A 25,865-nucleotide genomic window follows, 5' to 3' on the forward strand; every position below is an offset into this window, starting at 1 on the left:
AAACCATTAGCATATTATATTCACTACAATGGCGTGTTTGATGGTGTGTGACCAGCTTGGGTTTTTTTTTCTTTTAATGTTTCTGCACAAATATGACCTAAAATATCAGGTTTTCACAAAAATCTGCCAAAAAGTACACAAGGATAACCCATGTTTAATTATCCAGTAGGAAAATTACCCATTATTGCATGCGTGTAGGTCAGCCACGTCTCATGACAGTTCATGAAATACGAAAAATTTGCCACTTAGCCATTGCAAGGAATGCATTTAAACAGGAAACATCTTGTGTCAAACATACAAACACAAGTTTTAAAAGATGTGACAATTGCTGTATTTTAAACAAAATCCTATATTTTATAAAGCTGAGCCAGTCATTTTTAATACCTGAAGAAGAGGTGGGTTGGAAGTAAAAATATTGTATCGATACTAGAACAGTAGGGTGAATACTTTTCTAAGAATGGTTTAAAAATGCATGAAACACTTAAAGGTGTTTTTGTTGTATTAACTAATTATAATAAATAAATCACATGAGTAAAAATCTGTGATTTAGTAGTCGTTAGAATAAAAGTGCTCAGAATTTGCAAATTGGTGATTATTCATCTCGTCGTATTGGTATTGACAGTAATGGTCCTGTATTTACTTGCTATAGGATCGATGCATTTGACTCGAAGTGGGTCTCTGAGATGAAAGTCAAGAAGAGTTACTCCTCCACGATCTCTTCATCCAACAAGTGCAACCTTTTTGGTTTTTAATAATGAGTAGACTACGCATGAGAGCAGCAGAGGTAAAAGCACTAATTCAAGTTCTTTACTTAAGTAAGAGTGGAAAAAGTAGCACTCCTCAGAGTATAAAGTTAAAATGTAGCTCTTTGGAAGACATTTCTACCTTCTATTTTTATGCAAAGGAAACTGAACCCCATGCAATGTTAACAATGTAATAATAAAATAGTGTTATTACAAGAGAATACAAGTTTAAATTTAGTTTAAATTCTCATTCTAATGAATGTGTTCAGCCTAAATATCTGTTATTGGTGAATTCAAGCTGTCTGCTATCCTTGACTTAACCTAGCATTGAACTATGAGCACCACAGCCAGTCTGCACTAGTCCAACACAGTGCATCACTGTAAACTTCATCACAGTACCGCAGACTAACCACTAAACTACACGGTATTATGATATTAATAATCAATCCTTCATTTCGTGTCCTTTCCTAGATTTTTCCTCCATCTCTTTTTTTCGTGTTGGGGAACATAAAGAAATAGGAAATTCGTGATCACACAATTTAATAGACTAAAGGTCGTGACTATACCACAAGCTGCTCTGACACTGGATAGTGTAGATAAGGAAAAAATATGTACATGAGTGGTGAGTGATACCCCTCTTTTCACTTCACATTTGACGAAGTGAATCAGTGCGTGAAAAAAGGGACACTTGAGGTCCTGAGACAAGAGTTGTTGATGTTCATCAAGCTGGAAAAGATTACATTACCATCTCTAAAGATTACACCAATCCACGGTCAAATAAACTGTGCACAAATGGAAGAAATCCAGAAATTATGTTTACCCTCTACCTTACCTGATCAATCAACAAAGATGACTCCAGGAGTTAGAGGTGAGAAAGAAGCCCTGGCGACATGGGATTTAAATCTATACTATAGGTGTGTTGCAAATCCTCCTGAAAGCCTACCCATATGGAAAAGATGTATATAAATCTTATAAAGTTTGTATCGTCTTGTGTGAAACTTGTATGAAAAGCATACAAGAGTGGAAAAAGATATAAGATCCCTGGAAAAATTATATAAATGAAACTTGTATGTTTTGGATACTTACTAAAACAATATATAAAAGTGGCCACTTTCATGAGTATCATACAAGCCTTATATGATTCACTATATGAAGTAGGCCACATCTGATGCAAGTCTTTTATAATTTTTTTTCTATTTCTTTTCCATGTGGGTATGCTTTGTACCTGATGTACACCTCCCAAGAGGTAAATGTGTATATGCAATTACATAATTGGCCTCTTCAGAAGAGTAAAGTCCTCCTGTGCATTTCCAGCTACTTTTTCATATCAGTTTTTAAATGAATCAGTAAGAGAATAACAACGTTAGCCTCAATTTAAGGACTCACAGATGTTAGCAATAGTCCTGCTGAAACTATTAGAATGGATTTGTGGTAATAAAATGAGAATGAGGAGGGGAAAAAAGGCTCGTCATTTTATCTGTTTCTATCAAAGCTGGCACTGACGACAACGTGGTAATTAACACATACTGTAAGGCAGCGGTCCCCAACCCCCGAGCCTCGGACCGGTACCGGTCCGTGAGTCGTTTGGTACCGGGCCGCGAGAGTTGAGGCTCAGGTGTGAAATGTATGGTTTTCAGGGTTTTTATCGGTTTTCAGCGATATTTTGTTATCGTTTTTATCGTTAACTCGGTTTTCCTGGGTCTTTTCACGTGTGCGAATAAATCTTCTTATTTTCGGTACCGGTACTAGAGATGGCACGATACCACTTTTTTATGTCCGATACCGATACCGATATCATAAATTTGGATATCTGCCGATACCGATATGAATCCGATATAGTGTTTTTTAATCAACAAAACTGTTTTTTAAATATCTTGCTGCATTTTGTATAAGTTCATACTCAAGTTTAAAACAACAACTACACTAAAGCTATTCTGTTATACCTGTATGCAAAAAAAAATATTTCATAGTTCAGCAATACTGATCAATCTAATAAACTTAAACCTACACCATCCTCCCTATTCTGGTATTTTAAAGAGTACTAAATATTAAGCAACCTAACTAATAGGGTTCCAACTCCCAGCAACAACAAAAATAAATAAATAAAAAATAGGGAACCACCCCTCACGCTCCACCTCATGATGCTTACTCGACGTAATCAACCTTAATTTGATGCAGTGTGAAAAAAAATGCACAGAAATCAATTATTTTTCAAGAAATATTAAATAGATTCAACATCTTTCTTCAACAAAATTGCAGACTGCACAGATGGTACCTTCCCAAAGGAAAAAGTACTATAGCTTACTTGGGTGTATATATATTAGACTTAATAGTTACTATATACAGTAATTGACTTCTATTCATTTTACATCAAATTAAAACTTTGGGTGTCAGATAATTATTTATTAAAAGCTCGACATTTTAAATGAGAATAAGAAAGAAAAGTATGTCTTTGTGCCCCCTTTTCCCAGTTAATGCCCTATCGGCCCCCCTGGCTAAACTTTGCTAGATCCGCCCCTGCACAGTTATCAGCGTCAGCTACGTAGAAAAAGATCCTCGAGTAGAAAGTAATATTAAATACATTCTAACAACAGCTGATCAAGCTTAAACGTGCTGCTGTTGTTCAGCCGCTGGTTTCCTCTTTCTGGTGCAAAGTGGGCCAAAAGCAAACAAGAGACACGGACTCGCGACAGAAAAGCCGATCAGCTGATCGTTAAGCAGTTTCATGATTGAAGTAGCAGCAGGAGAGGCAGTCGCTTGTTAAGCTTAACGCAGGAATGCTTTACAAACATTCAGAGATGGACTTACACACTTGCTTTACTTCTCTCGGGATAACTTTGTCGGAGATGAAATGCCGGGTTGCTAGCGAAGCTCCAAATGCTATCCAGACCACCGACAGGTCCCGCATGCCACAGCCGCTCTATCACGTGATGCATACTGCTCCGACGTGCTAACGTTCTGAGGTGAGTTACGGCGTGTTGCAAGTTTTGTGAGGTGCTTTCCTGATATTTAATGGATCGGATTACATTTTTTATTTTTCTCCGATATCCGATCCAGTAATTTAGGTCAGTATCGGACCGATACCGATACGTAATATCGGATCGGTCCATCTCTAACCGGTACTAGTTTTATTTTGTTGTATTTGTCCGCGACACCTTACAGGCCGGTCCGTGGCGCAAAAAAGGTTGGGGACCGCTGCTGTAAGGCACTAAGCAGGAATAAGCAGGAATGCTGGCAGAGGCATGATAAGCTTTACAGACATTCACTGTAGAAGTCTACATCATCTGTAAAGAACTAAACCACACTGTAAAAAAAATAAATAAAAAAAGTTGTAGAATTTACGGTGAATTACTGGCCGCTGTGGTTGCCGTGAAAAATAAACTGTAAATGTAGAACACAAAACAGTATACTATTTTGGTAACCATAAATTTCACAGTAAATAATTTTTTACAGTAAATGACTATGAATTCAAAAATAAATTGTAAAATTGTTTATGGGTAATTCATGTGAAAACAACAGACATTCCGTTAACCTGATTACAGTCTTACTTTGTTAAATATAGTGAAACTGTATAAAATAATACGGTATCATAGTAAAAAGTTGAATATTACGGTAAAGTACTGGCAGCTGTGATTGCCAGAATTTCACTGTGGAAAATATAGTGATAATGCAGAAAACATAACGGTATACTTTGTTGAGAAATGTAAAATTACAGTAAACTTTGGTTTTTGCACAATAGTTACATTGAAATAAAAAACTAATATAATCTAAACCTGTTAAAATACATTTTTAATAAGCTTGATTATCGTCTCCTATTGACAAACCACAGAAGAGCTGTGTAATACAAAACATGTTTTTTTTATTCAAAAGTTCATATTTACAGTAAATTATTGGCAGCTGTCCCTATTGCCAGTCTTGGCAGCTGGGGGTCAGTCTGCCAGGGCCTCCGCTCCTGGCCGCCACCCGGCACACAATGCACCCAACCCCTATGGCGCCTCCTGCGGGTGGTGGGCCTGCGGGAGGATGGGCCCATGTCTCCTCTTCGGGCTGTGCCCGGCCGGGCCCCATGGACTAAGGCCCGGCCACCAGACGCTCGCCCTCGGGCACCCTCCCCGGGCCTGGCTCCAGGGCGGGGCCCCGGTAACCCTATTCCGGGCAGGGTAAACTGTTCCCTCGATATTCTTTTCATAAGGGTCTTCTGAATCGCTCTTTGTCTGGTCCCTCACCCAGGACCAATTTGCCACGGGAGACCCTACCAGGGGGCAAAAGCCCCCAGACAGCATAGCCCCTGGAATCCCTGGGACACACAAACCCCTCCACCACGATAAGGTAGTGATTCAAGGAGGAGAGGGCCTCTTTGCTTAGGCTGCTGCCCCCGCGACCCGGCCTCGGATAAAACGGATGAAGATGGATGGTTGGATGGATATTGGCAGCTGTTTTAGCCAGAATGTCGTCTAAAAAATTAAGCTCCAACAAATGAGGCAATAAACCTCATAAGGCCAATTGGCATAAAATTTACATTCTATGACTTTTTGTTATAATTTGCTAGAAACATTAATGAAAAACCAGTAGAGACAATGATTAAATTATTAAATAACCAAATTAATGACTAAAAAGGCACTGATCTAATTAATATTAAACTTAATACAACCAAAAACAAATAAGTACATAATAAACAGTCAAACAAAATTTCAGTTCAGTTCATTTTTATTTCAAACATTTCAAACATGTGCCTTCACAATCATTACAAAATATCATTCCATTTGTTTGAAAATGAGTAGGCAGAAGTATTTACTTATTTGTCCCTACCCCCTCAAATTTAAAACACTTGATACTTGCAGTGGATGACAAAGTTTCTTTTTATCCAGACTTGATAGTAGAGGGCTTTCAAAACGGTGTATGATGGTGTCTGAGGAACTGGAACAGGTCTTGGATCCAATGTGTTGAGGACTTGCATGTTGTTCTTCAGATGCTCGGTGTAGATTAGTGTTCTTTCCTTGCAGTCTGAAAGCAAATACAAAGCACAATAAAGCAAACTGCCCATTTCCAAAACAAATGGACATGTATCAAGCAAATATACAATCTTACATTTAATAGAGCTGACACAATTAATCGTATAATGATTTACAATTGTGATGCATTGCAGTGCAGACATAAAGCATTTTTAATCCATTCAGAAGAAACTAATCTATTATTAATACAGTCCCGATCAAAAGTTATGACCACTTGAAAAATGTCAAAAAATCATCTTTTGTATGGTTGGTTCTTAACAAGGTTCCAACAACATGCAACAAGCAAAAATGGGAGGTAGACAACATTTAACTTACATTTGACAAACTTAAACTGAGACAGGCTGTTTTACAGCTGATCAAAAGTTTAGGACCACATGCCTTTAAAAGGCCTAATCTGTGCAAAAATGTGGATTCATTGTCATTTTCTGTCAGGTAGTCACACTGTCATGACGTTCTGATGGCAGAAGCAAAAAAAAAACCGTTCCTTTTTGAACGTGGTCGGCTTGTTGAACTGCATACGCACGGTCTCTCACAGCGTGCCATCGCTGCTGAGGTGGGACGCAGTAAGACAGTCATTTGGAGTTTCTTAAATGATTCTGAGGGTTATGGAACAAAAAAGTCAAGTGGAAGACCCCAAAAAATCCTCAACCTAAAGGGCTTCAAAAACAAATTCTCTGATGAGGAAAAAAATGTAACCTTGATGGTCCTGATGGTTTCCAACGTTACTGGCATGACAAGCAGATCCCACCTGAGATGTTGTCCGCGCGCCACAGTGGAGGGGGCACCATAATGGTCTGGGGTGCTTTTTCCTTCAGTGGAACAATGGAGCTTCAAGAGGTGCAGGGGCGTCAAACGGCTGCTGGCTATGTCCAGATGATGCAGAGAGCATCCCTCATGACTGAGGGCCCTCTTCTGTGTGGTAACGACTGGGTTTTTCAACAGGACAATGCTACAGTACACAATGACCGTACGACAAAGGACTTCTTCCAGGAGAATAACATCACTCTTTTGGACCAAACTGTGTCTTTCCCTGATCTAAATCCAACTGAGAATGGACAACAGTTCCAAACAGTAGACGCCCTTCGTGTGGCCATCTTCACCACTTGGAGAAATGTTCCCACTCACCTCATGGAAGCGTTCGCATGAAGTGATCAATAATAACAGCGAACCTATTCATTACTGAGTTCAAGTTTGGAACTTTGATTTCTGTTTTTTGGAGGTGTGGTCCTAAACTTTTGATCAGCTGTAAAACAGCCTGTTTCAGTTTAATCTTTCTTTTTAATAAATTACATACTCAAAAAAAATGTTTTGCCTCACTCCCATTTCTTCTTGTTGCCTCTTGAAGCTCTACTTGGAACCTTGTTAAGATCCAACCATGCAAAATATGTTTGGTTTTTTTTTGCCATTTTTCAAATCGTCTTAAACTTTTGATCAGGACTGTAAAACCTAAAAATAACAGCAATTTGTTTTCCTCAGCGACATACGTCACAGTGGACCAACAAGTGCAGCCTGTGTTCAGGCAAGTTTTGAGCAATAAAAAAAGTAGCTTATATGTAACCTCCTTTATTTGTTGATGAAAACAAACAAACTGAAATGAAGTTAGCGTGATGTATTGGGATATTGAATTGTATCGTTGACATGAAAATTGCAATTGAATGCAAGTAGGGCTGGGTACCAAAACACGATACCTTTTTAGTACCGACTGAAAACATTCAGTAGGTATCGATACAGAAAAAAATAATATTTTTTGGAGCAAAATTTCTGTACTTTTCTAATTAAATCTCTGTTACTGAGCCTCACAGGTCCTTTTCTTCTGTGCGATTCATTTGCAGTCTGGATGCAGTGGGGTAAAAATCATCTGTTCCATCTTTGAGAGGCAATTATGAGAGGCAACAGCCTTAAAAAGTTCCAGTTTTGTATTAACTGTCCTTTTTTTTTTTTTTTTTTTTTTTTTAAATGACATCAGAAACAGCAGTATGCGACATTACGTGATGGCAGAGCTTCAGTTCATCCTTTGTCATTTTTTTTTTTTTTTTTTTTTTTTTTTTTTTAATAAATAGGACAGGGGGAATGAATGAGAGAGAGAGGGGGAGAGAAAGAAAGAAAACCCAAGGGGAGAAGAGACGGTGAGAAGGGGGGGGAAGAGAGACAAAAAAAAAAAAAAAACTCCTGGGTCACCTGTATGGAGAAAAAACAAACAAACAAACAAACAAACAAACAGAGGAGACAGCAAACAACAAAGAGCAACATAATAATAGAGAAAACAAAGCACCATCACAATAAACTAGCTAGTCATAGATATCAGTATTTACTAAGTAATAAACGATATTGTGCAGCACGCAAGATAGACAGCGCACAGTGTGCTTTGAGGCAGCAGCCAAGAAAGCTTTAGTCCGCGTCTGTGAATACCCATGTGTGCATACCTGTGTGGATCAGCATGCTTGCATTCCAAAGGTTTCTCCATGTAATGATCTGCTAGGGAGTGTGGGGGGGCCACAGCCCCATCCTCCAGGGTGTGAAGCGGGTATGGAGGAGATCAAAACTCCAGACATCCAGAGGCCCCCAGAACACAAGAGACCATGGAAGACCAACAGAGGGGCAGCCGCGCCACTGTTCCAGTAAGAGCTGAGGAGAGTCCCAGATGAGGGCTCACTCAGCAGCCGCGGAGCAGAAGCCAGGGGGGGTTGCAGTGACGCGCCCGTGAGCTCCGCCGGCCCCCAGCTGCGCCTGAGTGACCGAGCCCTAGGCCGAGAGGCCGGGGGCACCCCACCTCCAAAGGGGCCCGAGCGAGCCCCAGGCCCCGACAAGCGGCCGCCAAGGAGTGAGCCGGTGTGTACCCGGACGCCCACCCCCAGACACAAAGAACCACCAACACACCGACACCTGAGGGAGTCCGCCACCGGCAGGGGAAGTGGTGGTGGGTGGAGATAGGCCTCCAAACCTTGGAGGGCCTGAGGTGTCCCCAGAGAGGTGGCGTCTGATACCCAACCTGACATATAGACACAGACATACAGGCACACACAGACACAAACATCCATTCCCACCCTCATGCTCTCATATGCACTCACTCCACACTCAACCAACGTGGAGACAGACATAAAGAGACGCTGTACACACAATCACACTCCCCAAGCGTACTCTACAAACCGGGTCTAGGTACCCTTGCCCCTGGAGGGGGGAATTGCACCCAGACCCAGGTGGTGTTACCCTTTTCCCTGCGGTGGGGAGAGGCAGACCACCCCGACTCCGCAGCAGCAGGGAGGCCCCACACCCCAGACCGCAGTCGGACGGCCAACTCCTCCTACTAGCCCCCCCGCTCCAGCAGGCCGCAGAGAATGGGGGTGGGAGAAGACTCCAAACCTCCCTCCACCCGCTCATTGTAGTGTTGATGCATATGTGTTCTAAGGTGCAATTAAAACCCAGGAGGGCATGGAGCTACCTGCCAAGGAGCAGCAGGTAAGCGCATGGTCCCTCCTGCTAGCCCTCAATGACTAAGTGTATTTAAAATTGAGAGGTGGGCAACGACGTCAGGGGTGAGGTATACACCCTGATGGTGATTTGGACTCCGTGATTGTGCCCACCCCCAAGATCCTATATGTATGTGTAATGAGAGTGTGAATAATGTGAATGTCTAAGTTGTGGGATAAAATTGAGGCAGAGGCAGCCAGAAGGGGACAGGGGGGGGGGGGGGTAGCCTCCTCTGCACCCTGGTGACATACCCCCACTCCAAGGCCCTGCATGTGTGGGTGGTTGTGGAGGAGCGGGAAGAGGGAGGCAGCTGGAGATGGGGAGGGAAGGAAGGGAGGGGCAGGTAACCCCTCCCTGGGGCCAGCTCCCCCGCTGACCCCAGTAGGCACTCCCACCCTCCGCGACCCGCCAGGGAAGGGGGGCCCAGGCCCATCAGACCGGGGCCCAGTGCAGTAGCGCCCCCCGGCTCCACAGAGCCCTGGACAGTCCACCCAACCCCACCACAGAGAAAACTGCACCCACCCCACCAACCACACATCTTCCAGACTACATAAGACGGTAAACGCCCAGGCTGAGATCTTCCTCCACCTCTCCTGTATCTCCCCCTCCTGCAGAGAGTTCCTGAGAGAAGAAAGCTCCTGCCAGATGTGACCATCCCCCCCACCAGTTGAAGAGCCCCCCAGGCGGCTCGATGCACCGGCGGCACCCTGCTCCAGGGCCGGGCCCCCATGCACCCACCCGCCCACAACCCCGGCAACACACCAACCAGGACCCGAGCCCCCGAGGCCCGGCCCGGGCCCCCGCCCAGAGACGGAGCACCCCCAGAACCTCACGCCCATCCCGGACCCACCCAGGGGCAGCCAGGTTGCCAGGTCAGTAACCCACGTCCGTCAGCACAGACCCTCCCCTAGCCCCGCTGCACGCAGCCGCGAGGAAACAGTCACCTGAGAGCCAACAGAGCCCTCAACCGGACGTGACCGCTACCCCGGGTTGAGCCCCCCAAGGAAGATGCCTCCGGGGAACCCCCCGACGCCCTAAGCCTGTCCCTACCCCCTCACCAATCACAACAGTGAAGGCGGGACCAAACTATGACCCCCCACCCCCACTAGGTGATGGAGCTGATAAAAGGGGCCCAGAGCAATTGATCTGATGTGGTGGCAGAGGCTGTGTCAAGACTAATGTAATCTAATAGATAATTTCTATATTGGTTAGAATTAAGATTATTTTTATTTTTCCAGTTCATGAGGACTGTTTTCTTGGCTATGCATAGGGCAGTGAAGATCATATGGGCTATATTCTTTTCTGAAGTGACATTATCTAAGCTGCCCAACAAACACACTAAGGGGGAAGTTGGAATGTTACATTTCAGACATTTTGATAAGTCTTCACATATCTCGCGCCAAAACTTTTGCACTGGTGGACAGAACCAAAGAGCGTGGATGTAATTGTCTGGTGTATTGCCTTGACAGTGTGAGCAGTTGTTGGAAGATGTAAAGCCCATCTTAAACATCCGATGACCTGTATAGTGCACTCTATGAAGTATTTTGTATTGTATTAATTGCAGACTGGGATTTTTAATTAATTTAAAAGTTTTTAAGCAAATCTGAGACCAGAAGTTTTGGTCTAGGTTGACTGATAAATCTGCTTCCCACTTTGCAGTAGGAAGGGATATTGATTCATCTAATTTAGAAAGTGTTCTGTATATTTTAGATAATAATTTGGGGGATTTAAGAGTAAGAAAATGTGCCGCACTTAGTGGTGTTTGTAATTCAACTTGACTGAGGTTAAATTTCTTTTTTACTATGGATTTAATTTGTTGATATTCTAAAAACCTTGTCTTGTTGATCCCATATTGTTCAACTAGTCTGTCAAATGGAATAAATTTTGTTCCCTCTAATATATGTTCTAAGTATTTAATTCCTTTACAACTCCATTCTGGGAAATTAATCATATTATTGTTTTGTAATATGTCAGGGTTATTCCAGATAGGTGTACGTTTGCATGGGATTAATGAAGACTCCGTTATTTTTAGAAACTCCCACCATGCTGTTAGAGAAAAGCTGATGTTGATACTTTTAAAGCATTCATGTCTTTTGATGTTTGAGCTAATAAATGGTAGGTCTGAAATCTCTAGATCCTTGCATAGTGCCTGTTCAACATCTAGCCAGGGCTCAACTAAGAAGGTATGTTTTAACCATTCTGAGATGAACTGAAGCCTGTTGGCTAAGAAGTATTGGTGAAAATTAGGCAGATCTAATCCTCCTCTATCCTTGGTTCTTTGTAGCGTTTTTAAGCTAATACGCGGGGGTTTATCTTTCCAAAGGAATTTGGAAATATATGAATCCAGAGATCTGAACCAATCTTGTGATGGTTTGTTAGGGATCATCAAAAATAAGTAATTTATTTTTGGCAAGATCATCATTTTTATAGTGGCGACCCTTCCCATGAGTGATATGGGTAAAGATTTCCATCTAGTCAGATCGCCTTCTACTTTCTTTAGAAGTGGGATGTGGTTTAGTTTAGTTAAGTCTGAAAGCTTAGGAGAGACATTAATACCTAAATATTTAATATTTCCGGATTGCAGTGGGGCAGAGGAAGAATTATGGAAGGAGCAGTTAATGGGGAGAACTGTAGATTTTGGCCAGTTAATTGAATAATCTGAAACTCTTGAAAACCAGTTTATTAAAGTAATTACCTCAGAGAGGTTGGTTTGTGTGTTTTGCAGAAAAAGCAACACATCATCCGCATAGAGACTGATTTTATGTTCTATGTTCTTACATTTTATGCCCTTAATTGTTGTAGCCTGTCTAAATGCTGCTGCTAGAGGTTCGATAAAAATTGCAAAAAGTGAGGGGGAGAGTGGGCATCCCTGTCTGGTGCCCCTCAGGAGATAGAAGCTGGAGGATGTCTGGTCATTTGTTCTGATACGAGCCGTTGGGGAATTGTATAATATTCTTATCCAGTTTATGAAAGAGTTTCCAAAACCAAATTTGTGTAAAGTTGCGAATAAAAATTTCCAATTAACTCTGTCAAATGCTTTTTCTGCATCTAGAGATAATATTATGGCTTCGATGTTTTTATCGTATGAGTAGTCTATTAAATTAAGTAATCTACGAGTGTTTGTTGAGGAGTGCCGACCCTTTATGAAACCAGTTTGGTCAGGATGAATTAAGAGGGGGGTCATTTTCTCTAATCTCTTTGAGAGAGCTTTGCAGATTATTTTAAGGTCTACATTTAAAAGAGAAATTGGACGATAGCTTGAGGGAAATAAAGGGTCTTTGCCTGGTTTTAGCAGGAGACTAATGTATTAACTGTCCTGAGAGTTTGTTTGAGGACTGACCTCACATAGCTTTGAAGAGGTATCAGAGTCAGAGTATTTAAACTGTTTAATGCTCCGATTCAGAATGGAGTAGGTGAACCATTCTTTTTTTTTTTTTTTTTTTTCCACAAAAAATTTAAGAAACAGCGCAACATCATATGACAAAATGCCCTAAAAATGTTGTGTCCTAATCAAAATGGTTTGACCTGACTGACAGATGTGAAAATATTTTAAACAGTTGAAAACTGACTCAAACTTTACTCCTCCTATATCTGGTGTACCTTCAGTCTTGAGGTGTTCAACAGTAGTAGTACATCTCTATGGTGCATTCTGCTCCACACTGATTGGGATCACCACCCTGAAAAACAGATTGCGTCATTAAACAGTATCTACAGAAATGATGTGTACGACTAAAGCAGAAGCCACCAGTGCAATGTGAGCCCAAATTATCTCCAGCATGCAAAACAAGCTTCCTTTAACTACAGTTTTATCTATTTATTTCCATAACCTAAAGGATTAACAACTTCAAAGGCATCTTGGTATAGCAGTAGTTTGAAACATGATGGATTTTGATTAAAAAAAAAAAAGTACAACTTTTGAATATCTTACCATCACTAATGTCACAGTACATCTGATGAAGACTCAGCCGATTGCTCACCTGTTACACAACTCTGCCACAAATCAGAGTCTAACAAATATTTCAAAGTCTCTCTTAGAGGTACATAGTATGCAAACTGATCTGTTCTATTCTTACTTTGTTCTAAAAACATTTCCTTGGGCTCCACATAGTTCAACATGTGTATGAAGAACTTTGTTCTGGAGTATTTTGTCCTCACTGGCCCTTTATGACATGCAGAAAACAGCCTGGACCCCTTGACCGCCTCACAAAGCTTGGCAATACCCTTATCAGATAATGCTGACGGCAGCCGACCTCACCGGCGCCATCTTAATCTTAGAAGTAGTTTCGTTACTCTGGGCCAGATTCGCTAAACAGGGCAAAATGGCACAACAACTCCAAAGGGTTAGTTTTAAAAAGTTTTTTTTTTTTAAACACAGACACAGGTTGTTTTTTTTTCAATATCAAGCACAAAAATATAAAGTATAGGCTACAGTTCTTTGCCATTAAATATGAATCCATTTAGCAAATGTTCGTAAATGACTTTGGAAAGGGACTCCCATAAATAAAAAGCAGGGTCACCTCTTACACACAATTTGTCATTATTATCTCATGTAAACACTGACAGTACTTTAAAAAATGAAAAATTAAATTAGTTGACATAAATCAGTTTGCACTGGTAGAACTTGTTAGTAAATCTGGCCTTAAAATTTAACATTGGTGTGATCGGTCTGAAAACAGTTTTAATGTTTTAAGGTAAAGACTGGTAACCCCACAATCTGACTAGATTGTATGACTAACACTGAAATAAAAAAACAGCGAAAGTGTGTCATAGTTGAAGGTAATGGCAACTTATTGATTAGATCAAAGCACTCATTACATAATCATTATTTCCGGATTTGTGGACTGTAAAGAAAAAAGTCCATCAGTGAAGGTGACACTAAAGGGAAATACTAGTAACATACTGACATTTTTAAAGTGTAAACAAGTGTGAAATACCACACTCTATGCTAATTTTATGAATTTATGAATAAATATGCTGCTTTGCATTAGCAGAACAAAGGCGGCTCTTTCATCACTTAGTCAGGGTATTTAAGGTTTTAGCTTCTCCGAGAGGAGACTTGAGGTCCAGCCTGAGAAGAGGTGCAGGGTAGATTCTGTTTATCTAACTCAGCAGGTGAAGATAGGTGCCCTCGTTAAATAATCATGACCTTTAGGACATGATTTAATATTAATTGCATTAAAAATGAATAGGCTTTGCCTGAAATCTGAAAATGTCTGCACTTTACAATCCATCTCTGAGTGAGGGGGGAAAAGGCTTTAAAGAAAGTCTGAAAGCGCCAATGCCCTTCTCACCCCAGGCCCTTAAAAGTGCCTCAGTCAAGAGAACAAACTGCTCTTCTGAGACGTAAACACCAAGGTACATCAGCCCTGTTTGCATCTGCGGCACTCCATCACCCATCACTGTCTGGGCCTTCCCTTCAGTCTTTAAATCTGGAGCGACAGGGTGTCACAGGAAAAACCCATTGAGCACGCTGCGGGATGATGGCTTCATGCCCTTCTCCATCACACCTTTGTTCCATCCTCTTCTTCGAGCCATGACAAGGTAGGGGACGAGTTATCACACCCGTCAGCTTTATGAGTCCCTGTCTGCCAGTGCCGCGGTAATAAAGTCAGTGTGCTGCTTCTTCAAAATGGGGTGAGTCAGAGCAAGTGATGGGAAATTGGTCAGCGGAGTGTCGTTGAGGGGCAAAAAAAAAAGTACATTCTGTGCCATTGGCTTCTTTGGATGCATTGTTGGTTTGATTAATAATATGAGGGAAAAAAACCATCATTCCTTCAGAGTATTTTCTACCTGAGAACCCAGCCATAAAAGGCCCAAAATAGCCCCGAACCCTCCAAAGCTCAATGAGAAGAGAATTTATACTTATTAAAGCAAAAACTGCTGCAGAAATCTAGTGTTTGCACCTGGATAATAACACATCAACAAACTCTACATTTTACAGTGACTCTAAAATAGATCCACAAGCACGTACCTGTCAGTCATAGACCAAAATCTCCATGCTGGCTCGTCTAGGATCAAAGTTCACGGACGTTATTTTTCATTTTGACAGCTTAAAATGGCCCCAAAGAGAATCCCTTCATTTCTAGTGATGGGATTTCCGGCTCTTTTTAGAGATCCGGCTCTTTCGGTTCGGCTCACTAAAAAGAGCCGGCTCTTTCGGCTCCGAACCGGCTCTTCAGGTTGTTTTGTTGCTTTAATTAATTTATTATTAACAATAATATAAAATTATGCACAAAAGGAATTACTAACGTAAAAACAAGTGGTTTTATTTATATATGTTTATATATAAATATATGCGGTGGCCCCTAGAGACAAAACACGTACAAACTCCAAAACACATTTCTAGCATGAACTGAACTTCCAAAGCAGAGCTACTAGATCACTTAAATTACACAATTGAAAGCATGTGTGTAGTGTTTGTGTATTTATACACAGGCACTCATATATATATATTCAAATAATTTAAAAAAAAGTTCATTTACCTGTTATTACCACACACCAAATCCGGTCGTTGGTACTTGCTGGCTTGTGTAGCCACAAGATAACAAAGGCTGAACACTGCGCCCAGCATCCTGGAGCACTTCTGTTGTCTTTTGTACGTGTTTTGAGTTTTTATGTGCTTCTGAGTTTTTACGTGCTTCGGAGTTTGTACGTGTTTTTACGTGTTTTGGAGTTTTTACGTGTTTTGGAGTTTGTACGTGTTTTTACGTGTTTTGGAGTTTGTACATGCTTCAGAGTTCGTACGTGATTTGAAGTTTGTATGTGCTTTGTCTCTAGGGGCCACCGTAAATATACTTTTATTTATTCACTCCACATAAAATGTAATAAATAAATCATATAATACAAAAATCAACTATTCACATTTCAACTTTTAACTATTTAAATTTTCAGCTTTTTCCTTTAACAAATTTAAAGTGAAAAGAACACAAAACACTGCAAACCACAACACAATTAAATATAAATTATAATATGAAAACTAAAAGAACATGCATATTCTCTGTCATATGGACCTGCATGAATAAACTTTCTCAATCCTTTATCATCTGCAACCGAAAATAGTTGTGGATGATTACTATACCTTTCTAATGTTGTTGTCCCTGCCTCTCTTTCTCTCTCTCTGGCTCTGTTCCTGTGCTACTGAGTGTAACTACCGCCCCTCCCCCCTCTGCCCAGCGTAAAGCACAAGGCTCGCGTGCAGAGTGAAGCGGAAAAAAAGTGCGAGAGAGAGGCTGAGAGAAAAAAAAAAAAAAAAACCCACGTGACGGCTCGCGATAAGGAGCCGGCTCGCGTCGTTCACGTCAAAGAGCCGGCTCTAAGAGCCATTTCGTTCGCGAACGACCCATCACTATTCATTTCAGCAGCACTTTTTTTTGCCTTCTTTTTTTGAGAGACATGTTAGACTCTACACGCCCGCTGTGCACCGCGAGGAGTAGTAATTGCGTGAGCAGTAATTGCGCTCTCTGCATCTGTTAGGGAGAATAAGGGCCATCCCTGGGTCGGATGCATTTAGCCAGGGAGAGCACACGTGAACACCAGGTTCAATGGATGTATACAACATATAGAGGGTATGAGAAACACAAAGCAGACTAAATCTTTCATACTGATATTAAGTCAGTAATTATCGGTGATAACTGGGGTTTTTTACGGCTCTGTAAGTTGCTTCTGACAGTGCTCCCAATGTATTGAATGGCCAATTTGGGTTTTTTGGGGGTTTTTTTGCCTTTTAGCCCACCTCTGCCAAGAGTTCATTGAGAGTGTAGTTTGTCAAAAGCATTGCATTAATTGTTAAACTTGCAGGGGGGTTGTGCACCTGGAAATGAGGTCATTTATATTACCCGTCATTCTACTTTTTGAAGAAAAAAAAGGAAAGATAAAGCTGGCTCGGAAATTACTGCAGTGCAGTGATATTACATCACATAGCAACAAGAGCTATTCCAGGTTTCATTTACTTTTCAAATTTCTCTTTTCACTTCAGTTTGGTTTTAGTTTCCAGACAGGGTTTGCTTATTTTTGTTTTAATTTAGTTTGTGTGGATTAAAAATGCTTAGTTTCTAACTTTTAATTACTTTCACTGCTTTGATAGCTAATAATATGGGTGATATTTTGAAGAGAAAGATTTAAGATGTTCAGAACAAATAATAAAATACAAACACTTACTTTGCACTCATAAAAACATCCCAGTGTCAGACCAATATGTATGCACCGATGCCATTTCATGCTTGTTTCTCACAGATCATAGGAGATAAAGTCAAAACATTAACCCAGTTTTTCTATTATCTTCCACTTCCATCAGAGACACTGGACAGGATGTTGTCTATCACAAGTCTGACACAGATGTCTTTGGACTGTGGGAGGAAGTCAAAGTACCTGGTGATAACTCAGGTAGACATGAGGAGAATACAAAACGGTTGGTGGATTCAAATCCAGGACCGTTTTAAGCTGACCACTGTGCTGCCCAGAGAACGCTATTTATTCAAGTCACTGAAGTGAATCTCTCTACCTTATTTGTGGGTGGGTGCTTTTCTTGTGTGATTATTGTATAGCAGCCTACCAATAACGTGTAGTTCCTGGCTGCCTGTGAAGTTGGTTGCTAAAGTCCTACTCATGGAAACCTAAAGAGCAGTCAGTGATCTGGCTAGCAACCACTGGTCACTTGGGAAAAACAATTGTCCTCCTCTACTATTTGGCAAGCAGGAGGCTGTGGCTCCTGGCAGTTTCTTGGTAAAACCGCTCGTAAAGACGTCCTTGCAGTTACTTTGGTACACTAGCATTTCCATTTTCGCCTACAGTTACTAATTACACTCTTTTGTGGACGCAGACAGTTTAAGGCATGACAGCTGAGTACTTATTCCTGTTATACTTCTTTGAAGTCAGTTCCCGGTGGTGCGTGCATTACTCTATTACAATTCTTTGCAGTTACAAGAAACTGGCAGTTTTGCAAGTGTCCACCAACTGCTCATTGAGAGGTAGTGAAACTGTGAAAAGTGTGATGCAAAAGAAAAGCATTCTCCCACTTGTCTGCAAACACTTGCCAAGTATTTGACAAGTTGGTGTCTCCTATGCAAACTGTAGGCAACCGAGCCAATCTGTTCTGACAAAAGCAATTGCAAGAAGACCTTTGGTGCAGCACCCTCATTGTGAAAGCTTTACCTCGTGACAACCAGCACACTCCAAGAACCAATCACTTACTCATTTCTGTCGAGGAGTTGCCAACTGGTTGCTAGGTCCTAACAAAGCTAACTAGAGTTAAAATTACCCAGAGAACAGCTTTGCACTCTACCCTCTTGTGCAGAAATTGTCATATTTTTGGCTCTAACTAAACCAAGATAGCTGGCACCAAAATGCTCTTCCACAAACCAACAGATTTTTTTGACTGGAAAAAGCAGATCTAAGATGTTACCTATAAATCTTGCTCATGTTTAGATTAAATGTGAGCAATTAATCGACAGATGAATGAATGATAAGAATAATAACCCCTTGCACCCTGAAACCACTAAATAAGAAGCCTGTTCTATCAAACTCTCCAAGCTTAAATAAAAATATGCTCTAAAACGTAATCTTTCTCCAGCTGCAAGACAGTTCAGTGTTTCTGACAGTTGAATCTCTCTCCCCAAAATAGAAGGCTCAAGTCTGTCATGCTGTCAAAATATCCATCCTGCCAGAGTGTTACTGACAGATTAGGACGCTGCATTTACATAACTGTCACCTTCTGTGTCCAGGAAAGAAGGGGGAAAAAAACCACAAATTCCTCACTCGCTGTTTCACTATGAGTTTCTAATTTATTCGATCGGGCAATTGCATTTATATAGTTTTTTAAGAAAAACAGAATCATTACGGCAAGCCACAATAATGGCACGCATATTGTCTTTGATATTGTTACAGTATGATTCATCTATTGTGAAAGGTGAATGGATTCCAAATGCCACGGGCAGTGCATGCTACATTTGAGGGAACTGGAACAGCATCTAACACAATGGACCCAGCTGACTGGATCGGTTAGTCCATATCAGTTTTTGATGAAGCGAGACTGAAAAGCCACTGGTGGTCATTTATGTTAGTTTGCTTTTGGAAGGGGGGATTTAGTATTTGGAAGCAATCTTTTTTACTTCTTTCTTTCTTGTGCTGAGTTGAGATTGAAGAGACCACAGTTGGTTTCGGTACCGACTGCAGAATTTCAGTAGGATGTATATTTCAACCCGATTTGTCAAAGCAAGCAGACAGAGGTGCAGTTTGTACTTAAGTGACTTAATGTCAGTGCTTTGACATCTCTCCTTACTTTCTTCGAATCCTCTTTGCCTGTTCAAAGAAACTAAGGCTGCACGCTGAGCGGGAACCTGCTGGACTGATGCTCAAACTCTTCCACTATTTCCACTTCACAGTAAGATATCGTACATTAGTGATAACAGCCAACCGGGGCAGCTGTCCCTTCGATAGTAGCACCCCGGGGTAGCTTTGACGAGTGAGGGTGACCACTAAGGTCAATAGAAATGGCACATGTTGCTGGAAATGGTCCATGAAAGCTCTTTCTGACATGACAGGGTAGCCCTCCATTCTTGCCAACAGACGTTTTTTTGCTTTCATAGCGCTTCCCCGTGGTGCCTGTCACAGACGAGGTCAATACACTCCGCTTTAGTAAAAGCAGAACTCTAAAATGATACGCGATCTGGATAGGTTACAAAAATGCCATCTCCAATTTTGGCTTATCTTTTGACAAATCTAATCTGGAACTGCCTAACGCACAAGTAAAAACTGCTTTATAAAAAAGCAAAAGACACACACGCACAGAAAACCCAAACTTTAGGTTAATCGACTTCATTACAGACAATGTCCATATTTGGTGTTGCATTGGAAACAAGGCTACTGCGATCTGGCACGTCTCCATGCCCCTTCCTTGCACTCCTTCAAGGAGGAGTATAGCACATATGGCCCCCTGGGCGGTATGGATGGGTCGCTGCAATCAGAGTGGGAGGACACGAGCAAAAGAAGTATCCCATCTGTCATGATGTCCTCTCTCTAAAATGGATTAATAACGGTCGAGAGGAGAAAAGCGAGCAGAATAAAAGCATCAAAATTATCTCCCACTGAGTGCGGGAATTCACAGTGTGCATGATAGTTTCAGATATCCTTTTTTTTTTTTTTTCATAGTGTGGCAGTCAGTGCTTCGTTTTGTAAAACTTGTTTGTAATCTTTTAAATGCATAACTAGGCATTAGTCAGCCAGGAGGGTCCGACAGGCCGCAGTGGGAAATGATTGTGAAATACAGTCTCGTACCGACACTGCAACACAGCACGATGATATCATTTGATGGCCTCGTGATGTGTGAAGCACAGAGGTGGGACCAAGTCATTGTTTTGCAAGTCTCAAGTAAGTCTCAAGTCTTTATCCTCAAGTCACAAGTCAAGTCTCAAGTAAAGTCAAGCAAGTCAGAGTCAAGTCTTAAGTCAAGACAGACAACTTTCAAGTCAAGTCCCAAGTCCGAAACTTTGAATTTCAAGTCCTTTCAAGTCTTTTTCTTTTTTTTAAAAAAAAACAATGTTGCAGTTATATGTTAGGTGTAAATAATAGACCATGTGTTCTTTTTTTAAATCTGTATTGATCTCATCACCTGATGAAACAAGTAACTTACAAAATATGCACAAACTAATTCTGAAATTGCACCTTGCACAGCTCAATTAAACTTTGCTGCAAGAATAGTCTTCCTCTAAATTACAAATTCACAGAATAAACATTCAGTGAAAAAATGCAAAAGCAGAACTTCCTGTTGAAACAAAAAGTGCTGAGATTTCCGTATGTACAAAACAATGAATGAATGAATGATATATATATATATATATATATATATATAGAGATAGATAGAGATAGATAGAGATATATATATATAGATAGATATATATATATATATATATATATATAGATATAGAGATATATATATATAAACAATGAACAAGAATGTGCACTTTAACTTATTTCAGTTCACTATTAACTATTCTGCATTGCATTTGCAAAAGACCAAATTGGCCAAAAGTCTGTCAGTCATTTGTGCACGATGAGGCCGTAGAATGATGCCACCATAGCTGAAAACTCGCTCCACAGGAGCACTACATGCAGGTACTGCCAAAACTCTGGTGGCCACATGAAACAGAGAAGGAAGAGTCTGCATGTTCATTGCCCAGAACAAGAGGGCTTTCTGTCCATTAGCAATATCCAGGTAGTGACTTAGCTGTAGAGCTGGACTCTTCCCCACATCCTTCTTCTGCCTCTTACAGTAAGCAGCAAAGAGTCCTCCATCTTCACAGTCCTCTTGATGTTCCTCACCAGGAGTCACAAGTTGCTCTGACTTTGCAGGATCTGCCGCATCTTGCAGGATCAGATCTGGCAAAACAAATTAACAACAGCAAAAGAGCCTTTATTACAATTTTAGACAAAAAAAAATACAGAAAAAATATAAACTATATTCAATCTTTACCTTTAACTTTTTGTGTCACCTCTGTCTTTATGTCACAACTGCCCAACACATGGTGTTCCACCCACAACAGAGAAAATGCTGGATCCAAAGCAGCTGCTTTAAGGTACACTGGATCTGAAAAGGGGGCAGTGATCCCATCTTCTGCTCTAGACATTCGCACACTGATAAAGATTCCAAGAAATCTTTTGTTCAAAGATGCTTGGAGGCTCCTGACCAGACCAGGAAACGGACTTGAGGCTTCAGTTTCTCAAGGTGGTGATTGAGGGACAGCACGGATGGAACAACAGCACTAATCGTGACTATTTTCTCACCTTGTGTCAAATCTGTTGCTTCTCCAAAAGGCTTCAAGATGTCCACCATCTCCTTCAACAGGTTCCACTCTCGTGTTGTGAATAATAACTCCTTGTGCCGAGCCATTTCAAGAACAGCACAGAGTTTTAGATGTTCACATTGGATAACTGCCTTCACTTGTCTCAGTGTTGAATTCCATCTTGTGATTACAGCAGCAGGGATCGCTTTCTGTTCACCAAATTCAGCTTCAAACACATCTTTGAATGTTGTGCTTGTGTGCAGTAGAGAGCTGAGCTTAGATAACTTTGAAAGTGAAGGAGATGCCACTTTGGTCTCTGACAAACCATCTTTCACCACCAGCTGAAGTGTGTGCGCAAAACACTGCAGGCGCTGTGTCTTTGCCATAGCAGCACCTACTGTTTCCTGATCTTCCAAGGTTAAGTCATGCCAGAGCTCTGGGTCGTCAAGATGATCACCATCATCATGTTCCTCAGCTTGCTCAGTGGGGAAGCACACAGTGAATGCTTTCCGCATATTGGCAGCATTGTCACTAATAATATAGTCTAGTTTATCTTTAATGTTGTATTCGTCACATATAGCTTCAAATTTCTCACAGATTCTTTCACCAGTGTGTAATCCTTTGAAGCGGTCAAAGGCCAGCAGTTTGGATTTTAGATGCATCCTCTCTGTCTCTTTCTGTATCCAGTGCACAGTGATACCAAGGAAACCCCTCATCCTTCGGTCTGACCAAATGTCCACAGTGACTGAAACATGATCAGTCTCGCTCAACTGAGTTTTTAACATTGAACGTTTCTCAGCAGCAAGGTTCTCTGTTTTTGATATAATTGTTCTGCGACATACCGGGCTGTATTTTCTGTCAACTACCGTCAGAAAGTGCCGAAAATTCTTGTTTTCCACAATAGAAAGGGGCAGGTTGCAACCAATAATCAAGTCACTTAATAATGCATTCGTGATAGCTTTCTGCTGTGGATGAGTCATGCTGTACTGTCCGGCACAAGTGTCCATAAACTGTGATATGGAAGGCTGTTGAGGTTCATTTGTGATCCTCTTTTTCATCTGGTATTCTTCAAATCTGATAGAGGTAAGCATATTAGACTCATGTCAGAAATTCCATTTCAGCCATTCATGAATTGCATTTTACTTTAAGTTGATCCTAATAATCCTAAATAACTATTAACACTTAAACTCTCATAGTTTTCAGACAATAAAAAATATAAATGAAAAATATATAAACAATATTTATTAAAACACTTTTCTCAAAACTCTGCATACAGTTCCAATAAGCAATGTTTAGCATCCCTGTTAAGAATAACTGACCTTTGCAAATAAACAACAGCTAATAACATAAGATCAAAGTATTTTATTTGATGTATTGACATAAATGACAGAAGAAAAAGGCCTTATATAGCAGGACTACTCAATTACACACTAAGGTGGGCCAGATTTTCTAACCAAAATTTTTTTTCCCTGGCTCAGACATGCAAAAGTTAAACACGACCATATGTTACCGGCACCAGACCTAGGGGAATCTGGACCGGCAGCAAGCGGCACACAGGCTAGAGAGCACTGCGTAGCCAAATATGAGCAAACTGTGGATTAATAGAGAGGACACCGAAGTTAGCGTCTTGCTCGGGCCGGAGCTCATTTATTTCTCCACATATACACAATACAAATCACACTAGACCATGCATTCTTCCCATAAAATAACAGAGTTCACAAACAAAAATAAAGTTACAAAAAGCATTCTCTCAAAAGCAAAATAAATACAAACTAATCCAAAATGACTTTACATACTCACAACTTAAACAAAACACTCGCGGCTAAAGCATAACAACATACCAAAATAACCCATCTCACATTCACACCTTTCCCCACATTCGCGCCATATACGCCATTACTTTTGAACATGGCGTCCCCCGAACGCAACACAACATGGCGGCAGACGACTGCAAACGTTGTTTCACCAACGAAAAGCTTTCCCCTTAATACATGTACTCAGTACTGCTTGGCTAACACTACAACACATTTTCTGAAGCCGCAAGTTGCCACTGTCATAGCATATACTTATAGTGCTACGTAGCATTATGCCGATGATACACTAATACTCATTACAACAAAATACCACAAAACAACATCATCACTCTCATCTCAAAATATAGCCGAATAGTTGTTACTCAACTTACATGACATTTAGAACCAGTTCGGTAACATAAAAGTTTGTTTGTCAGTACCTGTGGATTAATAGAGAGGACACCGAAGTTAGCGTCTTGCTCAGGACGGAGCTCATTTATTTCTGAGCTGCGCGTGCACAGAGCCTATTGCTAGAGTCTCTCTGGTAGTTCCACAGCAATGCAAGAGCGGTATCTACTGGCATAATGAAATATAACCATGGTCTGGCAACACATAACAATGTCAAAATAAGTCACAATAATAAACAAAAAATAAGGGTGTAATTGGTTTTCTTACAAAAATAAACATGTAGCTCTACGGGGTTAATGATGAGGAGGAGACGGAGAGAAACTGTCTTCCCTGAGTACAGCTACAGAACCCACTTTCTGAAACGGACCCTGCTCACCATTCACCGACAATTCTGAGCGAACAAGTTGCGTATTATTCTTGGATGCGCTTGTAGGACCGGATTTAAAATAGCATGACAAACATATCATACCTGTTAAAGCCAAACAGTATCATCAACGTAGCCCGGAGAACATTTGCTAATAAGATGAAGTTAGCTAAGTCGCTATCTCATCGTAGCAAAAAAAGGCAGCACTTACCGTTCTTTATGCAACTTCAAATGTCGGACAAAGTTGGAAGTTGTTCCATCTCCGTCTGTAATTCTCTTCTTGCATGTTTTGCATGTTGCATTTCGTTTTTTGTTGACTACTTCGTAGTTTATGTAGCCGAAAGAAATTACTCTTGGGAGCATTTTTGGCTCGAGCGTTTTTTTTTGTTTTTTTTTTTAAATCTGGTTAATTTGATTGGCTGTGCTACAGCTCATGCTCACATACATACGGAGTGTGGTAAGAATGAATGAATGAATAAAGTGAATTAATGGTCCACACTTTTTATATAATATGTATGTTAAATTTTAGATTTGGGTAAAATATCAAGTCTTTTCAAGTAAACAGGTTCAAGTCCAATTCAAGTCCCAAGTCACTGGTGTAAAAGTCCAAGTCAAGTCACAAGTCTTACAACCTTTTTTCAAGTCAAGTCTAAAGTCATAAAATTAATGACTCGAGTCTGACTCGAGTCCAAGTCATGTGACTCGAGTCCACACCTCTGGTGAAGCACACACCTGAGTCTTGTCCAAGTCATGCCAGGATGTTTTAAAGGCAGGAAGCCTTCACTGCAGATTCCCATCACTGTAAGTCCAGCCTTGTATGACAGCAGACATCATATTAGAATCTAATAACAAACTGCAGTATGTATGTATTAGTAAGTTTCCATTTACAGTTTAAAAATGTGTCAAATGCAGCTTTAATATTGTATCATGTGTAGTGAATGTTGTTGTTTTTTGGTTTTTATCTCATTTTGGTTTCAGGAAAAGTTTGTCGCTTGTCAAAAGATGGGTGCATATCAGACTTTTAGATGAGCTATCTAAAATTTATATGACTGCTGCAATTCAAACCTGCATCTGAGAAAAGATACCAGTGGCTTCAGAGCTGATGATACACAACTCTTAGATTTTCGTTTTAAAAACGTGCTATTGGACTCCAGCCCTAATTTGCATTTGAACATCTTATGCTCATCTCCAACACACCCCTGCAAACATGGAGCTTTCCAACAACTTTGGCCTCTTCCATCCATATTTGTTATGGCCAAAGCAAAGTTTCAACACACTAAGACAATGTATGCGTTATATTT

This window comes from Aulonocara sp. 'chitande type north' Nkhata Bay, linkage group LG23, assembly GCF_057382095.1.
Source record: "Aulonocara sp. 'chitande type north' Nkhata Bay isolate Kocher_YH1m ecotype deep benthic linkage group LG23, A_spYH_male_GT1.1, whole genome shotgun sequence".
Classification (NCBI taxonomy): Eukaryota; Metazoa; Chordata; class Actinopteri; order Cichliformes; family Cichlidae; genus Aulonocara; species Aulonocara sp. 'chitande type north' Nkhata Bay.